This window comes from Vombatus ursinus, unplaced genomic scaffold, assembly GCF_900497805.2.
Source record: "Vombatus ursinus unplaced genomic scaffold, bare-nosed wombat genome assembly UNPS02014773.1, whole genome shotgun sequence".
In the NCBI taxonomy this organism is placed as follows: Eukaryota; Metazoa; Chordata; class Mammalia; order Diprotodontia; family Vombatidae; genus Vombatus; species Vombatus ursinus.
In genome coordinates, this window is record NW_020954551.1 from 5,565,360 (window position 1) to 5,586,595 (window position 21,236).

At 38.7% G+C, this 21,236-nt stretch overlaps 1 protein-coding gene and 1 non-coding gene across 2 annotated transcripts in view; one reads left to right on the forward strand and one right to left on the reverse strand.

The window, feature by feature from the left end:
• The window catches only part of FHIT (fragile histidine triad), a 1,585,586-nt gene that overhangs the window by 512,443 nt on the left and 1,051,907 nt on the right, over positions 1-21,236 (reverse strand).
• Positions 2,113-2,217, forward strand: LOC114044570. Its single transcript, XR_003569261.1, has one exon. It is a non-coding gene; the product is annotated as a U6 spliceosomal RNA (small nuclear RNA).

The window sequence follows — 21,236 nt, forward strand, 5'->3', positions numbered from 1 at the left end:
AGGAAGGAAGGAAGGAAGGAAGGAAGGAAGGAAGGAAGGAAGGAAGGGAAGTCACAATGGATACTCAGAAATCAATCACCAATGACTGGTTCTTTGAAAGAAGAGAAGCCGTGTAGTATAACGGTTAGAGGGCTGGTTTTGGAGTCCAGAAGACCTGGGGTCAAATCTTGCTTCTAGCATACACTGGCTTTGTGACCCTGAGTAAAACAGTTCAACCTTTGGTCTCGAGGGTGGGAGGTTCAGAGTGCAGGTTTGGGGAATGGAGGTGGAGGGCAATTTTGGGGAAATAACAAGTTGGTCAATTAGACTGGAACAAAGTATTTACAGGTCAATTAGACTGGAACAAAGTATTTACAGGTGAATGATGAGTAATAAGTCTGGAAAGGCAGTCTGAAGCCAGACTCTGGAGGGCTTTAAGTAACATGGTGCTATTACCAAAGCAGAGATGAGAAGACACAATTTCCTTCCTCCTCTGCAGAGGTGGTGGATTGTAGGTGTAGAACACTGCATGTACTGCCAGAATTCGGTGATGTGTTGGTTTTGCTTAAATGATTTTTTTCCTATCTTCTTTTTTCATTTGTTACAATGGATGGATGACTTAATGTGAAAAGGAGGGGGGAAGGAATACATTTAGGGCATATACATATATATGTATATCTATACACATATGCATGAAAGTAAGACACCAATAAATGAAAAATGGGGCAAAATGCCAAGCCAAAGAGTTTGTATTTTATCCTAGAAGCAATGGAAAGTCATTGAAACCCTTTCAGCAGAGGAGTTTCACAGGATCATGATCGGACATGCTTTGGGAAAATTACTTCAGTAACTGTGAAAGTTGGATTGGAGAGAAGAGAGACTGCAGGGAGATGAATTAGGAGGATATTCAAGGGTTCCGAGTGAGAGGTGAGGAGGATCTGAGCCAGAGCAGTGTCTCTGGGAGTGGAGAGAAGGGGACAGATGTGAGAGACCTTATGAGGAGGAAACTGACAAGACCCAGAAACTGATCGGTGTCAGGAAGAGGGGAGTGAGATTCCAGAGTAATTCCCCAGGTCCAGGTTGCCTAAGACTCCCAAAATTGTGCTGTGTCACTTGGTCTCAGAGGAGCTCATTCAGTCAGTCAGTCCTCAATTTAAGGCTTATCAGACTTCCAACATTTCCTTCCTGGGTCCTTTTGTAACTGAGTTGCTCTTTTCTTAATATATCACGCATTTCTGTTTACTAATCTCTCGGTTCCCATGCACTCAGCATTTTTGCTGGATGAAATCAATGAATGAGTTTTGGTCCTCACTGTGCCCTCTTGAGTGCCCAAGTTTCAAAACCTCGAGGAATAATCAAAAGCAATTCTAGTATGACTATAACTGCTTAAATATCTCCTTGCTCAATAGATGCTATCCACTGAGTTGGAGAACAATACCTCCTGTGTGCCGGGGCACCCTTCTGTAACTCTGTTCTGAGGTAAGCTGCAATGGACAGAGGTCTAGACTTGGGGTCAAGAAGACCTGAGTCTGATGCTCGTCTCAGACACTTATTAGCTGTGTTAACCTGGGCAAATCACTGAATGTCTCTCAGACTGTTTCTTAATCTATAAAATGTGCATAAAAATAATGCTTACCTCCCAGGATTGTTGTGGGGACCAAATGACCAAATGAGGGTAATATAAAGAGCTTCACAAACCTTAAAGTGATACAGATATAGATTTATACACACACATATATACATATGTATATACACACACATACATACATACATATATACACACACATATGTTAGCTAGTAGTAGTAGTAGTAGTAGTAGTAGTAGTAGTACTAGTAGTACTAGTAGTACTAGTAGTACTAGTAGTATAGTAGTATTACTATCTCCAGGGAGGTATCCAATGCATGACCTCATTGTATTGGAGATGCTAATTTTTTGTTTGCTTTTTTACTTGCCTGGAAAAGACTGGCTTTTAAATAGATTTTCTACATATATAGTTATTTGTACGTATTTCTCCCTCTAGTAGAAAATGAATTTTTTGAAGACATGGATTATATTTTTTACTTTTTCTGTATTCCCAGCATTTAGCATAGTGACTGGCACATAGTAAAACTATTGATAAAATCATGTTTAAAGCTCGTTTTGACAGCACATAAACTAAAATTAGAATGACATAGAAGAGGTTAGCATAGCCCCTGTGCAAGGATGACATGCAAATTCATGAAGCATTCCATATTTTTTAAAAATAAAAACAAAGATAAATAAATAAAAGCGTGTTTATTGATTGATTTTTCAACTTTATTCTAAAACCCCCCTTTTCTTTTCTTGTTCTTGGTTAAGGTACATGGTGACAATGTTTTCTTTCTAATCTAGGTGGGTCTCAAAAGACCCATTCATTTTCACTGCCTTACTCTGCCTCCCAACTTCTGAAGATTTCTTTAATCAGCAAAATGGCATTTTAAATGAGATAATACTTTCCAGGATTATCATCATGGCCTTGATTGAACTTTCAGTCTTAGCCCACTTACCTGTTATTATATCATTCAGATAAATTGGACTCCTTCACCTTCCTCTCATATGGCTTTCAATTAGAGATTATATTTTCATTTGAAGATGTTTTACTGCCTTGCCATTTCCGCCTGTCCCAAACCCCACCACCCACACACATAAAACCACCTCTTAAAACCTAAATGCCCAGAGTAAGCTGATGGGAAAGGTATCATCACTCACAGACCTCTACCCTAAGGTTACTCTACATGAACGTATCAATACTAAAAATAAGAAGGGTGAGTCTAAACATATACTCAGTGTTCTTGAATGATATAAACTCTAAGATGAGGGTTCGGTTCTCTTTCTAGTTTAATCGCTAACTCACTGTGTGGCCTCAATCAAGTCATTTAATTTCTGTGGGTATGTTTCCTCAACTGTACATTTAAAAAAGAAAGGGAGAGGCAAGGTGATCTCTAAACTAGGGGTGGGGAACCTGCTTGTTCTGTGAAATTTGGATTCAGTCAAAGGGCCACACTTGAGGACTTAGAGGGCCGTGTGTGGCCTCAAGGCCACAGGTTCCCCACCTCTGCTCTAAACTCTTTCTAGTTCTAAAAATATCTCTTCAAATACATACATAAGATCCTATATCTAGGCCAGATGGGACCTCAGAGGCTGCTAAATCCAAACAACTCATTTTACAGATGAAGCTAAGGTTCTGGGATTGATGTTCAGTGCCTGTTTCAAAGGGGAAAGAACCAGAGGTGGGATCCCCACTCTTTGAGAAAACTTTAACCACAGCTGAAAGCAATCTAGAACTCAGACTGTTGAATATGATCAGTGTTAGGGCCAAGAGAGAACACCTGGGGTCAAAGTTGATGTATGTCCATAATACATTGAGACCAGTGAGCCCCTTGAGGGCAGAGACTGTCTTTTGTCTCTTTTTGTATCCCCAGTGCTTAGCAAAGTGCCAGGCACAAAGTAAGGGCTGAATAAATGGTTATTACCTAAAAGACTATGAATTATTTAACCTGTCTCTAAGACAGTTCTCAGAAGAGTTTCACCCAAGTTCTTGAATTCCATAGTGAGAGCATTCCCCTCCATCCCAATTATGCCACAGTTCACTATAGTTATAGCATATTATTTCTCTTCAATATGTAAAAATAATAATAATGCTACAATTCATTGATAATAAAAACCAGGGGTATACTGGAACCAGTACATAGTGGCTCGTTAGAGCCATTGTTAAATTTTAAGTGTGAGTATCTTCAAATAGACTTGATTTATTGTTTGGTAGATTGTCTAGACTTAAGGAAACAATGAAGAAAATGTTAATAGTACAGATTAAATTTAAAAGTGTGTCTTCAGAGAGTCAATCATTAAACATTTACCAGCACACCCCAGATAATAACTAACATTATACCTTACTTTAAGATTTACAAAGAATTTTATATATATGAACTCATTTAATTTCCTGACCAACCTGGGAGGTAAATGCTATTATTAACCTCATGTTTATGAGGAAGTTGAGGCCCTGGGAGGTTACACAATATGCCAGGGTCATACCGCAGCTAATAAACACCAAGATCTAAATTCAGGTCTTTCTGACTCCAAGGCCAGCCAGACCAAACTACCTTTCAATGTTGGTACTTCCAATATTGATATAGATAGAAATGCTCCGTGTCTTGGTACATTTTGTTTTCATAAGTTTCTCTGGATCAAATATTGTAGACAAATGGCCAGCCTCTGCTAATGATTTTCACTAGATTTATTTAGGTTATTCTTAAGATAGCAAATGTACAATCAGTCCATTGCGAGGCTTGGACTCAGAGCCTTTCTGACATCTGCCACATTTTGCTATCTGCTGTGTAGCCTAGTAGATTGGAGTCCATGCTGTCTAAGCGTCTCATTTTACAGATGTGGACACTGAGCAGTGAGAGAGGAAGGGACTCACGTAGGGTCATATATAGCATTATCATCCTCTGTGTGGACAGGACCTCAGAGGTCCAACTTTATCTTTTTACAGATAAGGAACCAAGGCCCAGTGAATTGAAATGACTCGTTCAGTGTCACAAAGGTAGTAAGTGACAAAAGCAGCTTTTGAATTCAAGTCCCCCTACTCCCAATTCTTTGCTCTTTCCACCGTACCACACTATTCCCCAGGTATTTTACCCTGACAACAACTTACCAACCCTGTAAACAACAATTTAATAACATCTTTTTTAAAAAAAATATTAGTACTAAGCCAGAAGTTCTTGAACTATATTTAATAGCTATATTTCAATATGATTGGTTTCCTTTGTAATCCTATGTATTTTATTTTGTGCATTTAAAAGCATTATTCTAAGCCTATGGAAGTGATTGTTGAAAACTAAAAATTAATTAATTACAATAAAAGCATTATTCTAAAAGGGTATCCATAGGATCCACCAGATCATCCAAGGAGTCCCTGACACAAGAAAGGTTTAAGAACTCTTGTTCTAAATTATCTTGCTTTGATGTAATGCGATGAATGATATGAGGTTCTGGAGAAGAAATTATAATCATAGAATCAAAAAACAAACAGGTTGAAATCCAATACCTGGATTTTACTATATCTGAGTAACATGGAAAAGACCATTCAGCTTAGATTTGTTCCCAAGCTGGTTTATCAAGGAAAAAGGAGGATTTTTTTTTTTTTTAAGAAACAAACCAATCCCTGAAGAAACCAATAAACAGAAACCCATAATCAAGGAAGAAAAACATAAAGTTGTCACAATGAAAACAAACCCATTAGTAAGAGAGTGACTGAAGTTAAAATAATGCTTCTTAAGAAGCTAAAGGGACACAGGCATACTCTCCCATTATGTTCCTTCTCCCCTTCCCATGAGATGGGGCAACTAAATGGATGAAGGCTTTCACTTTCCATCATAAATTATATTTGCCTTTCTTCTAGTTAAAATAAACCTTACCAATGACCTACATCTTTAAAAAAAGAAAATGGTATCACCTGTCTTCCATGAGTATTTTATTTAGTTGCTGAAGGGGGGAGAGAGAGAAAACCACATTTTGGTTTTGGAACCTCCTCTGTGTGTGTGTGTGTGTGTGTGTGTGTGTGTGTGTGTGTGTGTGTGTTTCCTTCCTGTGAAAAACAGAAAGTACAGTAGCTTGTCATTCAATCTAAATTCAGCCATTGTGCCATCTGGAATTCAGGGTCTATTTATTACCTTGCACAGTTTTTACATTAACTATTTGTTAAGAAACGATTTTATTACCATCAAGTAGTGGGAGAACCTGAGGTCTGCTTACTTCATGTTCTGAGCCAAAATGGTGGCAGCAACTGTTGCCAGAAAGGGAGAAACATAATTAAGAAGCAGGTGGGAAGCTACTGTTTAGAGACAGAAGCAACTGGTTTTTGGAGAAATCAAGTTAAAAGATAAGGCCTTGGGCTTTACCTGTTGGATTGAGGCCATGAGTTGGATTGGAAGGCAGCCATCCTCTTTACTGCATTTTCATCTGCTCATATGTTCTTTTTTTCGATATTCAAGGAGCAGTACTTTGGTGGCTAGATGTACCACATCCACCAAAGCCCTCTCTTACTTAGTAAATAGTCTTTGGTACTTGTTGAGTGCAAAAATATATGCACATACAATTCTGTGGTCTCCTTGGTGGTGGACCTTTCTAACCTCAGCTAGGTTGGCCATAAACATATTCTAAAACGTTTGATTTATGAGTGTTGACGGTTATCCAGGTACATTCAATCATGGACTTAAGGCTTTCCAGAAAGAAAATAACTAATAGAAATTCAGTATCCTGCTTTCGTCTTTGACTCAGAATCTTAGGTGCAGAAAGGACTGCAAGGATCTCCTTAATCCTTGACATACAATCACACAGTTTCTACTGGAGCATATCTAGTACTAGGAAACCCACTCCCTGCCAAAGCAGTCCAATCCCACTTTGGGCAGGTCTAATTATTAGGATGTTTTTGCTATTACTAATACTACTACCACTACTACTACTACTACTACTACTACTACTACCTTATGTTAGGGTAAAATTGACTTCTCTAGAGATTTCATCCTTTGGTCCCTCTAAGTCCAGACAGAACTTAACAAGTCAATTTAAGAAACATTTATGAAGCAGCTACTACAAGGCAGCTAAGTGACCTAGAGTCAGGAAGACATGAACTCAAATCTAGCTTCGGGGATGTTTTGAAGATACAATGAGTTAATATATGTAAAACACTTTGCAAAATGAAAAGTACTATATAAATGTTCTATTACTACTTTTGCCCATAGAGTTTTCTTTTCTTTGAACACTGTTAGTTTTGTAATCGCTCTGCCCCTTATTTTTTTCTTATTTCTTGTAATGTTAGTAGTAGTAATAATAGTAGTAGTAGTAGTAGTGTTGCTAGTAGTAATTAATAGTGGTGGTAGTGTTGGTAGTAGTAATAGTAGTAGTAGTGGTGGTGGTGGTGGTGGTGTTGATAGTAGTAATAGCGGTTGTGGTATTGGTAGTAGTAGTAGTGGTGGTGGTAGTAGTAGTAGTGGTAGTAGTAATAGCTAGCATTTATTTAGCACTTTAAGCATTATAAAGTGATATTGTCTCACTTTATCTTCACAACAACCCTGGGAGGTAGGTGCTACCTTATACATACTTTACAAATGAGGAAATTGAGGCACAATAAGGTTAAGTGATTGCCCAGGATCACACAGCTAGTAAGCCTCTGAGGTCGCATTTGAACTCTAGTCTCTCTGCTTCTAAGTACACTACCCTATTCATTGTGCCACCTAGCTACCTTCCTAATGAAATTATGTGATTTCTTTCAAGGCACAGATTCTTCCTTCTCCTCACCCCAAGCAATAACTCTGTTATCTGCTTCATCTAGCAACAATTTAGCTTTGATTTGGACACATGGTAAAATAGCTAGTAAATGCCTGTTGACTGAGAGAAAATGAAAAGAGGAATAAATGAAAAAAGTATAAGCCATTTCTGTCCCCACCTCTGGGCTTCTTCTAGCATCTTCCATCTTTTTATTATTTATCATACAAAAATATATCAGAATTAAGTACAGGAGATGCCACCCAACATATTGCAAAGGAAGTGATATTTCAGTCACTTTAATAAAATTTGAGCCCATTGCTTGATCTGTGTTTTATACCCATGAAGTAAGTCAAATGCTTAAAGATGAAAAAGAGACTACATGAGAGAAGAATAAATTTTGTCCAGTGCAGAGTACCATAGTGTCATCAGGGTACTGATATGATGAAGAGTCTCACAAGAACGGTAAAGGAACTTGAGTCCATGCATGTGAGGATTAAACAAAGAAACTAAGAATATTCAGCTTAGGGGCAGCTAGGTGGCACAGTGGATAGAGCACCAGTCCGGATTCAGGAGGACCTGAGTTCAAATACGACCTCAAACACATAACACTTACTAGCTGCGTGACCCTGGGCAAGTTGCTTAACCCCATTGCCTAGCTGAAGGAAAAAAAAAAAAAAAGAATATTCAGGTTGGAGAAGAGAAGACTTAAGGGTAAATTCAAATGTGGTATTATTTTTTCAGTCATGTCCAACTCTTTGTGATCCTATCTGGGGTTTTCTTGGCAAAGATACTAGAGTGAGTTGCTATTTCCTTCTCCAGTTCATTTTACAGATGAAAAACCGAGGCAAGCATGGTTAAGTGACTTGCCCAGGGTCATATAGCTAGTAAGTATCTGAAGCCAGATTTGAACTCAGGAAGATAAGTCTTCTTGATCCCAGGCCCAGTACTCTATCTACTGCACCACCTAGTTGCCCAAACCTAAGTAGCTTGTCCTCCAGTATTTAAAGGAATATCATTTGGAAGAAGGAACTCACTTGTTCTGCTTGAGCCCAGAGGGCAGAACCAAGAGCAATGGGGTAGAAGTTGCAAAGAGGTAGATTTCATCTTGATATGAGAAAACACTTCTCAGTAGGTAACCAGAACTGTCCACAGGTAAACATGGCTGCCTTGAAGGGTTCCTTTTCATTGAGGGTCAGGCACTCAATAAGCATTTATTAAGTACCTACTATGTGCCAGGTACCATGCTAAACACCGTGTCTTCAAGCGAAAGCCAGATGAGCACTGTCTCATGTCTAGGCTGGATCTGATAGGCCCTGGTGTGCTTTTTGACCTAACTCTGCTATTGCAAATTTGTATTAATACAAATGAAAGCATTCTATGCTTGAGTCATGGATGTTTATCCAGCTCAGTGTGGTCATGTCCTCTGCCAGGAAGATTTACTCCTACACTGAGACACAGCAAATGAACTTGCTAATAAATGAAAAATGTTCTGTCTTCATAGATGATTTCTACTTCTGTAGTTTCTGCTCTGAGAGAGCACATTTGCCATCATCTCCTGTGCTTTCATCACAGGGGCAGGACCCCAGGTCTGATGGGAAGAATTTGGGCATCCTCTGGCTGCTAGGTTTTCATCCTGGTGGAGAGTAAAATTTAGATGACTGTCCTCATGTGTCACAGATACAGAATAGGAAAGGTTCAAACAATAATTACACCATTTACCATAGAGGGTTAAATCAAAGTGCTTTCTTTATTTTGAAGTGCTACATTAATATGAGTTATTGGAGTTTTTTAAGATAATATTAGACAATGAATCTCTCCCATCAAAAGGATGTATAACCAGAAAAGAACATGATCTGGTTATGAGACCCTGGGATAAACAATGGTATGGAAGCAATGTCAAGGGAACTAGAGGAAGATTTACTAGCCCGTTGTGGCAGCTACTTGATGGTGGTGATATAAATAGAGTGATGAACTTAGAGTTAGGAAGACTTGTGTTTTGAATTATTCCTCAGATATACTTATGAACTGTGTGACCTTGACCAAGTCACTTAACTGCACTGTGCCTCAGTTTCTTCATCTGTAAAATGTGGGGATTGAACCCAATAGCCTCTAAAATCCTCTATAGCTCTAAGTCTATGCTTCTTTCATTCTATAATCTCTGTGAATAATTTATGGAAGAACATTAACAAGAATCACACAAGATGGGAGGGCATAGAAAGAATGCAATCTGCTTTGTTGAGGGGGACACATATTGGTGAGACCACAGATCCATCAAACTATCAAAATAAGTATCTTAATGGATAAGCCAATGGATAACAGATGGTCAGCCCACATGCTACAACAGCATCCCTTGTAATATAAATAATGTAAATACAAGAAGATTCTTTTTAAGAGATGGCTCTCTGAAAGGGAGTGAAAGAAGAATATGTGGGGAAATGTAGGTGATGTAAAAAAAAAGATATCAATATTTTTAATGGAAACTATGATATCACTTGCACTATGACTGCATGACAAATACACACCTATCTTAAATCAGCAGTGACATTCACACCCCGCATATTTCTTTTCCAGTGACCAGTAGCCAAAATGATTATTGTTTATGGAGAAATGTAATGGGAGATGCTCTATAAAAAGTGACTAATATGTCTATACCCACTGACCCAGAGCTCCCCATGTTAGACATATTTTTCGAAAAGGTCAGAGACAGAAAGGTTCTGTAGACGCCAAAGCATTCATAGCAATATTTGTTGTAACAGCAAAGACCTGGAAACAATGTAGATACCCACCCAATAGAAGATGGCTACAAAAATAATAATAATAATGGTCTGTTGATGTGATGGACCATTAATGTTCCTGAAGAAATTATGAATATGAAGAATTTAAAGAAATTTGGGAATACATATAAACTGATAGTGAAGTAAGAAGAAATAGGAAAACAATGACTAGCACAATGTAAATAGAAAGAATAGCAAAAGAAATTGAACAATGAGTAACTGTAATGGCCAAGCTTCTTCTGAAGAATTGGTGAGTAATTACCTACCTCCCTTCCTCTTTGCAGAAGGGGAGGACTATGGGTATGAAACATAGGACATGCAGTCAGACCTGATTGACATGTGGTTAGTTTTGATTAAATTTTTACTGCTTTATTTTTTATTCTTTGTTACATGGGATGGCTTTCTGGATAGGAAAGGGGGAAGTATATATTTAGAAGTGGATGTGATAAAGAAAAAAATTAATAACTTTAAAAAAAATTACATTTAAAAACGTTAGGTCCCCAGGACATCTGGCAACTATCTAAGGCATTTATAGGAGGACAAGGACAAGAGTCATAGAGGATGAGAAGATATAGATTGGTTCTGATGTCCAACAATGGATGAAAGAGTATCCATCAAAACATTGGAGCATTAAGGCCAGGATAGAGAAGAAAGTATCCTACTCAATTATTGCAAAAACCATAATGCAATCATTACTATTACGCTACAGAAAGGAAAGTGTAGATTTTAGAAGATTTTTTTTTTTACCTCAGCCCTCTTTAGTGGGGTACAGAATCAACTGTGGTTTGATAATTCATCACTGCTGTTTATAAAAATTAACAATGGTTTGTTTTTGAAAGCTTCTCCCAGGCATATTGTGATCATCCCAGGAGAGCTCTTGCCTTCTAGCAATTTGCTGTTTTGAAATGCAAAAGTAGTAAGAACCGATTACATTTCTACTAAGTGCACCAAGACAACAAAGTTAATTAACAAGAAACAAAAGGAAGCCTCCCAAATGATTTTCAGCCTCCCCAGGGCAGAATTCTTTCCTTTCAAGGAATCCCAACCTAGAGACCCAGTCCCCTTGTAATGGTAATTAACGACTTCAGAAAAGCTGAGGGAACCAGCTTCACATTCTTGACTTTGAGTTTCGTTGCAACTGGAAACGAAGGTGATTAAGGGGAAGTAACAACTTAGGTTCACAAAAGCCTCTACCCGGGAGCTCCTACTACCCAAATTTAGGGCATGAAAAACTTTTGAAAAAGAATAGAATTGTGAGAATATCCTGCACTGGGAAGGGGTCTCATTCTCACCAGGGAAGAAACTGTCCTTGTGTCTAACGATCATGGCTTTTTTTTTTTTTAAGTGTTACTGGTCCTTTGTATTTTTTAAAAGTAAGCAGCAGCAAGTTTAGGAATTTGTCTGCTCATACGTGTTACAAAGATTTAGTTTTTCTTTTTCAATGAGGGGAAGGTAGGAGAAAAAGGAAATAAATTTTTGTCATTTTTAAAATTATATTTCATTAAAAAAAAAAGAAAACGGAGGAGAAAGATTTTGTGATTTAAACCCCAATGGAATGGGGACTTGGAGGGTCCAGAGAGAAACAGTCTCATTTAATAAATCTGCTGTTGTGTAAAGGGGAAGCAAATTGCAGTAGAAAGAATGTTCAATTTTGAACCCTAGGAACTGGGTTCAACCCTGCTCCTTCCTGCCATTTTACTGTCTTGGCTCTGAAAGGATGGGTCTCTGGGAGGGTGAGGAAGGGAGAGAGATACAGGAGGAAAGTTAGGTGGTATATAAACAAAAGTTGTCATTGACAATTTACTTTAAAAAATAAATGAGAAAAATAACATCTGCGTATGTACAGTGGAAATGATGGGGATGAGATTTTGGGGTTCCCAAGGCCCCTAGACTGCAACAGAAACTATAGTGTAGACTCTAGAGACAGAGAAGCACGGACTTCAAAAGGAGGCCAGTCCTATCCATATGCCATGCACACACTTTTGTGTGCTCAGCCCTTACATTGGAAGTGCCCTGGATCAGCAGGCAAGACCAGGAGAATGGAGAGAGATATCAAGGGCTGCCAGGAGGATTCTGTGGATGAGAAGAATGACCTGAGCATAAAGTAAAGGCTGAAAATCAACAAAACTAATCCAGGGGTTGTCAAGAGGGTTATTTTTTGCTTTTTTTTTTTTGTTTGTTTTGTTTTGTTTTGTCTTTGTTTTTAGGGGGAGAAACTACAGAAAATCAGCTGTTTAATAGCATGGGCAAAACTCCATGTTTCAATATCTTGGCAATTGTCCTGTGTTTTATTTATGAATACTTTTTTCTCTAACTTCTATGATGAGCCAATTAGAATTAACGCAATTGTGGGATCTTGGAGACTAGCATACTTCTCTCCAAAACTTCCTCCTCAGTATCCACACCTGCTCTGTTTCCTTCATGACACAGGGATAGAACAGTGAACTTGGAGTCAGGAAATCCTGTCTCAGTCATGTCCTAGCTAGGTGACCTTACACAAGTCCCTTGACCTTTCTGAGCTTCAATTCAATAGCCCTTCTAGTTCCAAACCTTCTTTAACTCTTCCTTTATCAGCAACCTTTCCTTTCCCACTCCTCCCCACAAATTTGCCTCCATTTGATGTAAAAATGAGCAATAAGTGATTTTGGAATGGCAAATAAAATATTAGCTTGGGTATTTTCATTTGCATGCAACAAATTCAGCCTTTAAATTTATATCAAAAATGACACTTCCTCTTTACTATTGGCAATTTTTCCATTTATTCATTCAATAAATATTTAGTAGACATCTGTACCATAGGATATGGAGCCAGAATTTACCTTTAGAACTATCTAATCCACAGCTTTCATTTTACAAATGAGGAAACTGAGACCCAGGGAGTTCAAGTGATTTGCTCATGGTCACACAAATAGTAAATAGCAATGAAAGGATTTAAACCAGAATGGTCAGACCCGAAATCCAGCATGCTTTATACTACATATTCAAGAAAGCCACTGTTGCCTGAAAAAAAAAAAAATCCAACTCAGTTGAGATTGGAGATTATTTTTTCCATTCTGTCTTTGTGTCCCCTGACAAAATATTGATTACTAATGAACCACTGGCCCTGTGATTCCATATTGTAGTGACTGCCATTGAGAAAACACCTTCTGTAAACAAACAGTGGCATCTACTTTGCAACTTAGAATCTTAGAGTCGAGCTTCTCAAATTTTTTGTTGTCAGGACCCTGTTACACACCTGAAAATTACTGAGGACCCTCCCAAAGAGCTTTTGCTTATGTGGGTTATAAGTATTTATATTTATTTTATTAGAAATTCAAATGTCAATATTATTATGGAAATAGTTTTGTCCTTATGGACCCCTTGAAAAGATCTGGATCTGACCGTACTTTGAGAACTACTGATCTTGGAGAGTTTCCTGGGATGTTGACAGGTTAAGTAACTCCCCCCAGGTGACAGAAGCATCAGGACTTCACCCTAGATCTTCTCCAACTCTAGAATGGCTCTTTATCTACCATGTACCCCTGCTTCTCATATCGCATATGTGCATTTATATAATAGGCACTTTACAAATATTTGGTGAATTGATGAATGAATAATTGAATCATCTGTGGAATTGCCTTGCTTATCAAATTTGAAGATGCAGATGCGGTCACAAAGATGGCTCCCACGCTGAACAGCAGAGTCAAGGTTAAAAAAAAAAATCTCAACAATCAGTAAAGGGGCAAAAATAAGAGGTAGTTAGGTGGTACAGTGCATAGGCTGCTGGGCCTGAAATAAGGAAGACATGAGTGAGTTCTTATCTGGCCTCAGAGGCTTACTAGCTGTGTGACCCTGGGCAATTTACTAAACCTTTGTCTGCCTCAGTTTCCTCATCTGTAAAATAAAGATAACAATAGCCCCTACATCCTAGGGTTGTTATGAGGAACAAATGAAGTAATATTTATAGGAAGTGCCTGTAAGCACAGTACCTGGTGCTTCACAAACACTTGTTTCCTTCCTAATGGGATATATTTAAGTTTAAAAAGAAAAATATAACTTCACAAATAGAGTACAGGTAAAGCAAGATAACACGTGAGGGGAAAAAAAAAAGGTTTGGGTTTTTGTAGCACTGCAGGCTCCAAATGAGTCAATAGGGAGCTAGAGCAGAGGAAGTTAATGAGATCTTGGCAGCATTAAGAAAAGCATGGGGCCTGAGAAGTGAAAGGGTCAGCTGTACACTGCCCTGGTGAGAGCCTGTCTGCAGGATTGTGTTCAGTCCCAGTTGAGGAAAGGCATTGACAAACTGGAGCACATGGAGAAGACCAAGACCCAGATGGTGAAAGGATTAGAGACCACACGACCCAGGGATCTTTTGAATGAAATGAAGGTTTTTAGTTCAAAATCAAGAAGACTTCAAAGGAACGGGGTAGTTTTCTTCAAGTACCTGAAGTTCTATCTTGAGCTAGTTACAAGTTGTTCTTGTTAACCAAAAGTCAAGCTAGCAGATGGACCTCTCTTTCAAATGTAGAGCTTGCCACCTAAAACATCTTTTTGTCTTCTTATTATGGTAACTGATTTTCATCTATTAAATTACAGGAATTTAGTGTAATTACTGTTACTGTCCTCTCCTCCATTCTTTTTTCATTCTTGAATTCTGAATACCTTACTTAAATATATGTATTTAATGCTTATATTTCTATGTATATATTTAAACAAGGTTAAAGTCTTAATTACATAGCTTTTGCTCATTTTTTATTCTTTTCTCTAGTTTTGTATTTATTTTGATCTTTGTCCTAACAAGCTGACGATAGGACTGTACACAGATAGCTAATTCATGAATGACTTCCACTTCAGTAATGAATCATTTCCTGTCTGCTAAAATAGAATTAATTTAATTTTCCCAAGTTATCAAGGGCTTATCACATCCAGCACTTTCTGAGGTTTTGATGTGGTCTGCTTCCTCTCATGCCTCACATATAAATGATACTATGTGCCATGCTTGGTTGACTTAACTTACTCCCATCTTTGCATGGTTAGTAGCCAACTATGCAATTATACGTTGATTTAATTTGGAGAGTTTCATTGTGTTCTTAGTCTTATTTCTCTGCTCCTTCATCTTCTGCAACATGTTGGTCCATGAATTGAATTTATTTTCCTGGTGTTCCTCCCCCTCCCCCTACTATTCAGCATGAGTACTACAACACAAAAAAACCAAGTTTCCTGTGAAATAATGTCTCTCATCACCTTTCTGTGCATGATAAAACCCACTCTGCCAACTGCTTCCTTTGCCTCACCAAGTAAAATCTGTGACTCATTCTTCCGTTTAGCTTCTTACTGATTTCATTTATAGTACCAGTTCCATAATTGGTATGATCCAGCACTTTGCACAGTACCTGGCACATAGTAGGTGCTTAATGAATGCTCGTTGACTTGACTTACCTTGCTTTCGTTCCTCTACCACTATGTTCATTTTGTGGCTGCTGAGCAAGGATCTCACATTTGGGGAGCCAACAGTTAAGTATTTATAGATAGTCTATAAGCTGTACAATGCTTAGCACTCTCTGCCCCATTTTCGGCTATTTTGACATTGCCACCACAAAAGTGGAAGGGGACATTTTGTCTTTTTGTTTGCTTCATGGGTTGTGCACCAGCTAGAGAACTGGCCTGGAAGCAGCAAGATCTGAATTCAAATCTCACCTGGGACCCATCCAGGCTGTGCGTTGCGTGACCCTGAGCGAGTAGCTCCAACTCTCAGTGCTCCAGACTGTGCTCCCTATGACTATAAGCTTTAGAAAAATCTGTCTTGGTAGATGAAGAGTCCTCACTCAGGAGTTTCACTGGCCTGCTGCCAATAAGAGTTTAGCTTCAGTAACCATCCCAATCCCTTTATGGGTTATAATTCCCAAGCAGGTTGTTGTCAAATGGACAGAGCTTATTTGTTCTGGGTCTCTCAATACTTAGCTCGGTCGCTCCTTGGAACACAGACTCAGTCTGCTGTGGGGACCATAGCTGAGGCCTTTCTAGCCCAGCAGAACCTTCCATAACCAGCGTTCCATTGGTGCAGCCTTGAGCAAGCTCATTACCATGCCCCCGTGACTTACTGGTCCAGGACTATGGTAAGGACTTTCACAGAGTATACTCATAAGTATTTGTTTAATTGCCCAAAAAAATCATTATTTTTTCTACTAGTTTCTCTGTCCTTAACCATTTCCATTTACTATAACTGACATATGAGATTAGACTCTGTAAGTAACTAATTAAAAAAATTTACCTAGTTTAGTCACATATTGTTTGTTGCCTCTTTTTGTATCCTCAGCACTTAGCAGAGTGCCTGCAGCATAATAGGTGCTTAATAAGGGCTTAAGGACTGACTAGCTAGTATTTTACTCTGCCATCATTTCAAAAAGAAACAGTTGGGTAACTGGAGCCACCATGCAACCTGAATTTTGAGTCAAGAATCCTGCCAAATTTGACCCAGGTTGAAATTCCAGCACTGATATTTACTGTGTGACCTTGGCAGTTTCCTTCTTCTGTCTGGGCCTCACTTTCCTTAGCTGTTAAAAGAGTGGCAGTATGGCGTATTTAGAGAGAACAGTGGCTATGGAGTTAGGCCAGCTGGGTTCTGATCTCAGTCTGACCACTTGTTACCTGTGGCCCTCATCAAGTCATTTAACTTCTCCTTCATCTAGTTTCTTCATCTCAAAAATGAGATTGGATTGGATGACCTCTAAGCTCTCTTCTGGATCTAAATTTATGATTTTCTGGTCCTATTATCACTTAAATCCCTTCCATCTCTGAGTGATCCTTGTCTGTACTACTGAATCACAAGTTACCCTCTCCTAGAGAAGGGGCAAGAAGCACATGAAGTCCCTCCCATGTCATTTTGCTCAGATCATTCATTAATGTCATATTCATGCCAAAAATTCTGTGATAGCCAGCCAGAGGAGTCTCCAGAGACCTCATAGAATGTTGTTATGTGCTGTTCTGAGTCCTCCAGATCTGTGGGAATTTTAAATAACCCCAAGGAAAGAGATTCCTTGGAGTTTTCTCTATAGATGCCATTGTACACTAATAAATGGTATTAAACCAGCATGATACTCACACATAAAGAAAATCCTTTGAAGACACTTTGTACATTAAATATCTTTTTACTACTTCCCCACTTGGGGGGATCTTAGACATGAGTCTTGAATCAAAACTTAAGCCTTAAGCAATTTGTTCCTAGAGCACAGGATAAGGGATTAACAAACCAAAGAATGTGAGAAAAGGGAACCTGGGCCCTTTTTCAATAGACACTAGAATCCCCAGGCTTGAACCCTGTGCCAAACTCAGGCCTGGGTCTAGCGCAGATGGCCTCCTTAGGGAAAGGGAGTAGGCACAGTCTTCTAGTACTATGGGTCCAGTATATGTGTGTGTGTGTGTGTGTGTGTGTGTGTGTGTGTGTGTGTAAGAGAGAGAGAGAGAGAGAGAGAGAATGTGTGTGTTTTCTACTTGAAAGCATAACTTGGGTACTACCTCTTAATGAGGCTTTTCCTCACCCTTCCTTCCTCTGCCCTGCCAGGTAGTATAGTGGTCATTCCTTTTCGAGATTACTTTGGATAACTTTGTACAGATTTCGCAGATACTTATCTGTGTACATGTTCCCTGCTGGTAGAATTCATATCATCTCTTTTATATAAACACATTTCTCTACACACAGAACCACCACCTTGGCACAGGCTCTCACTGATGGGGTATGGGCCCATCATTCAGTTTCAGACTTTTGCCCCTTTTCACCAAAAGGAATTTGGCTCCCATTTGTCTACAAGCCCTAGAAAACTCTTAAACTTTTAGGTTTCTTATCGACTCCCCTTGTCTCCCTTTGAAAGCCCTAATCCCACCTTTTGATCTTATGCAGATGCTTTCAAACTTCTTCCTTCCAGTTCCTCTCATTATCTATTACCATTGTCTATTCAATCTCTCAGACCTTCCAATAGGAATTCTCATCTAGACGTTTTTCCCAGCCCCTGGTCACCCAAAGTTACTTTAGTGTATATAAGATCCACCCTGGCCTCCATTCAAAATGCTGAGAATCTCTGATGCCCAGAGGCTGAGATTTTCTCATGCCCAAAAGGCTGAGACTCTCTCACACCAGTTACTAATGTTCAGATTCCTTAAGAGTCTGGCCTCTATGGTTTATCTCCAATAAACTTTTTCTCTGGCTAGAAGATTTGAGTTGAATTCATTCAGGCAGGGCCCGCGTCACAATCTTGGGGTTCCCGCACCCCAAACCTCTAGACGTCATCACCACTGCCTAATGCAACAGACTGATGGCCAGCCTCCCTGCCTCAAGTCTCTCCTCTAGTCTGTCTTCCACTCAACTGACACAGTAATCCTCTTAAAGCCCAGATCTGACCATGGTCAACAGACAAACTTCACTGGCTCCCTGTCAGCTCCAGAATCAAATACACAAACTTCTGTTTGGCACTATGTCATGACTCTATTTAGTCCACTTTGCTCAACTGAATCAAATTGTTGAAATAAAAGAATAGCTAAGAACCATGGGAAAAAGTCCCTCATATTGGATATGGCCTTTGCATGTCGTTCAAACTCATAGAAAATTCCTAAAATCTGTCAGTGTTGTAGTTTCTAAGTGATATGTCAACAAATATATTCACTGAGAACACTTATGCTGCCTGAAGCCAATGTTTTTATAAAAACATCCGAAAGAGTCAACTGTTAAGTAAATAAGATGAATGTTTGGGAAGCAGGTGTTCGGGACTATGCTGAATGATCCACATTTCTGGGTTTAATTTTTTACATTTATTACTGAACTTTGTAAGGAGATATAGAGTTGGACAGATTCAGTAATCATAAAGCCATGGGCAGGGGTACGAGACTTAAGCCCAGAAGGACAGAATCTCAGAAATGGGATGTCTTTGTCAAATTCACAAAGCCTTTGGAATGAAGTTTGGCTCGAGCTTCACTGCCAAGAGTCAGATTGCCAAAATGAGACTGTTTTTTTTTTCTTAACTGTTGGAATTTGATGCTTTTAATTATCACTCTGGTACCAATATTCATGAGCAAGACAAGAAGAAAAGACCTGAATGGTAGCAAGATATGAAGGACACTTAGCTGGGAGAAGACTAGGGACAGATACAGTAGCTGTCTTTGAGTAATGGAAGGCTGTCAGGTGGAAGAGGGCCTACCCTCATCTTACCTAGCCCCTGAGGGCAGCAATGGGAGCAGTGGATGGAAGGTATAAAGAGATAAATTTAAGACTGATAATGGGAAAACTTTCTAACAATTACACGTTATCTAGACGTGAAGTAGGTTTCCTGGGGACGTACCAGGTTCCCCGTCATTGAAGGCGTCTGGGTAAAGGCTAAATAAATACTTGTCAGTTATGGTATAGAGAGAATTTTTATTCTGGTGTGGGTCTGATTCAATAAGGTCCTTTCCAACTCTGAGATTCCAAGTTTCTGTAATGCTCTATTCTAAGTGTGAGGAAGCATGGTGTAGTAATGGACAGGAAACTGGACTTGAAATCAAGAAGCCTGGAGTTTGAATCCTGCCTCAGATACTTACTAGCTCTATGACCCTGGACAAGTCATTTAACCTCTCTGAGATTCAGTTTCTTTATTGGCAAAATAAAGAGTTTGGATCCAATGGTCTCTGAAGTACCTTGAAGAGAATATGGAACAGTACAAAGCATTGAACTTGGAGTCAAGAAGACCTGTGTTCAACTCCCCCACAAGCTACATAACCATGGGCAAACTATTTAGGTTCTCTGGGCCTCAGTTATCTCATTTGTAAAACGAGGAGGTTGGACTTAAACTAGGATTCATTCCATGGGGTCTTGAAAAGTATTCTTTGTAGTATTTCACAAATGGAGTTAAGTTTGGGGCATTTTTTAAATCCCTGGATGATATTATTCATGAACCCAGTTCTTTCTTTTCTTCCATATTCAAATGACACTCTTACCCTTACCTGAAGGCAGTGTATGTGTTCCCAAGTATAATCAAGAAAACAATTCTAATAAATTACACTCCTTTTACTATGGTTTACACAAAGAACAATAGATTCATAAAAACCTACATAGAATTGCTAACAACTAGTGTGAAGAGGGAAGGGGCTAAAAATGGTAATGAATAAATATGAGGGCAGATGAGTTCAGAATAAATCTTTTCGGAATTAAAATAACATTTTTAATGGTACGTTCTTTTTTTAAAAAAAGAGTAATCTACTAGGAATCAGAGGATCTGAGTTCCAATCCCAGTTCTACCACTTAAGGTTTGTGACTTTGAGAGAGTCATTTTCTCTTGACCAATCTTTATTTCCTTATTGATAAAATGATGGGGTTGGATAAAATGACCTCCAAGTTCCCTGCCAATTCTATCATTTTATAAATCTATGAGTATAACTCTAATTGGGATCAAGTTTATGCAAATATACAAGGTCAATCAATCAATCAAGAAGTGTTTCTTAAGTGTCTATTAGGTATCAGGCATTGCATTAGGTTCTGCAGATACAAATACAAAAAACGAACAACCCTTTCTCTCAGTGAGCTTACATTCTAATGGGATCTCCATCTCTAATTTCTTACTCCTATGTTAGAATTTGCATTAGCTCTTTTTTCCCCAAGAGGGCAAATTTTAGGTGCACATTGTATATAAATTATGTAGAAGCTTCACTACTTGGACTTGCATATTATTCTAATGATTTCCTACAACGGCATACAGGGTATATGATCAGAAACAGCAATAAATCATTCGAAATTAAATTCCAGAACAGTACACATTGGATAGATGCATTTATAATGCACATGGCCCCAAATTTAGCTAAGATGACTAAGTGCTGAGCCCTGAGAATGTTTTAGGATACCAAATATCTACAAAATCTTACAATTCTACATTCGGTGCATCATTTAGAGTATTAATTATCATTTGATACTGGCATGAAAAAATCGCAATGCATTACAAATAAATGTTTAGCATTTATCCATGGAAAGTCATAAGCTGTATCCTCCAACCCCTGCTGCCAATGTACCTCAATCCCAAACACAGGTCTACTCAGCAACTTCATGATGACATTCACTCTTGGTCACCTTTGATCACTGCAAGAAGTAGAATGCTTTCCAATACTTATATCCAATTTATGCTGCCATCTTTTGTTTCCAATGGAGGCTGTAAATTGTTGGCAAGAACCACATGTAACCAATTGCCTATTAGACACTG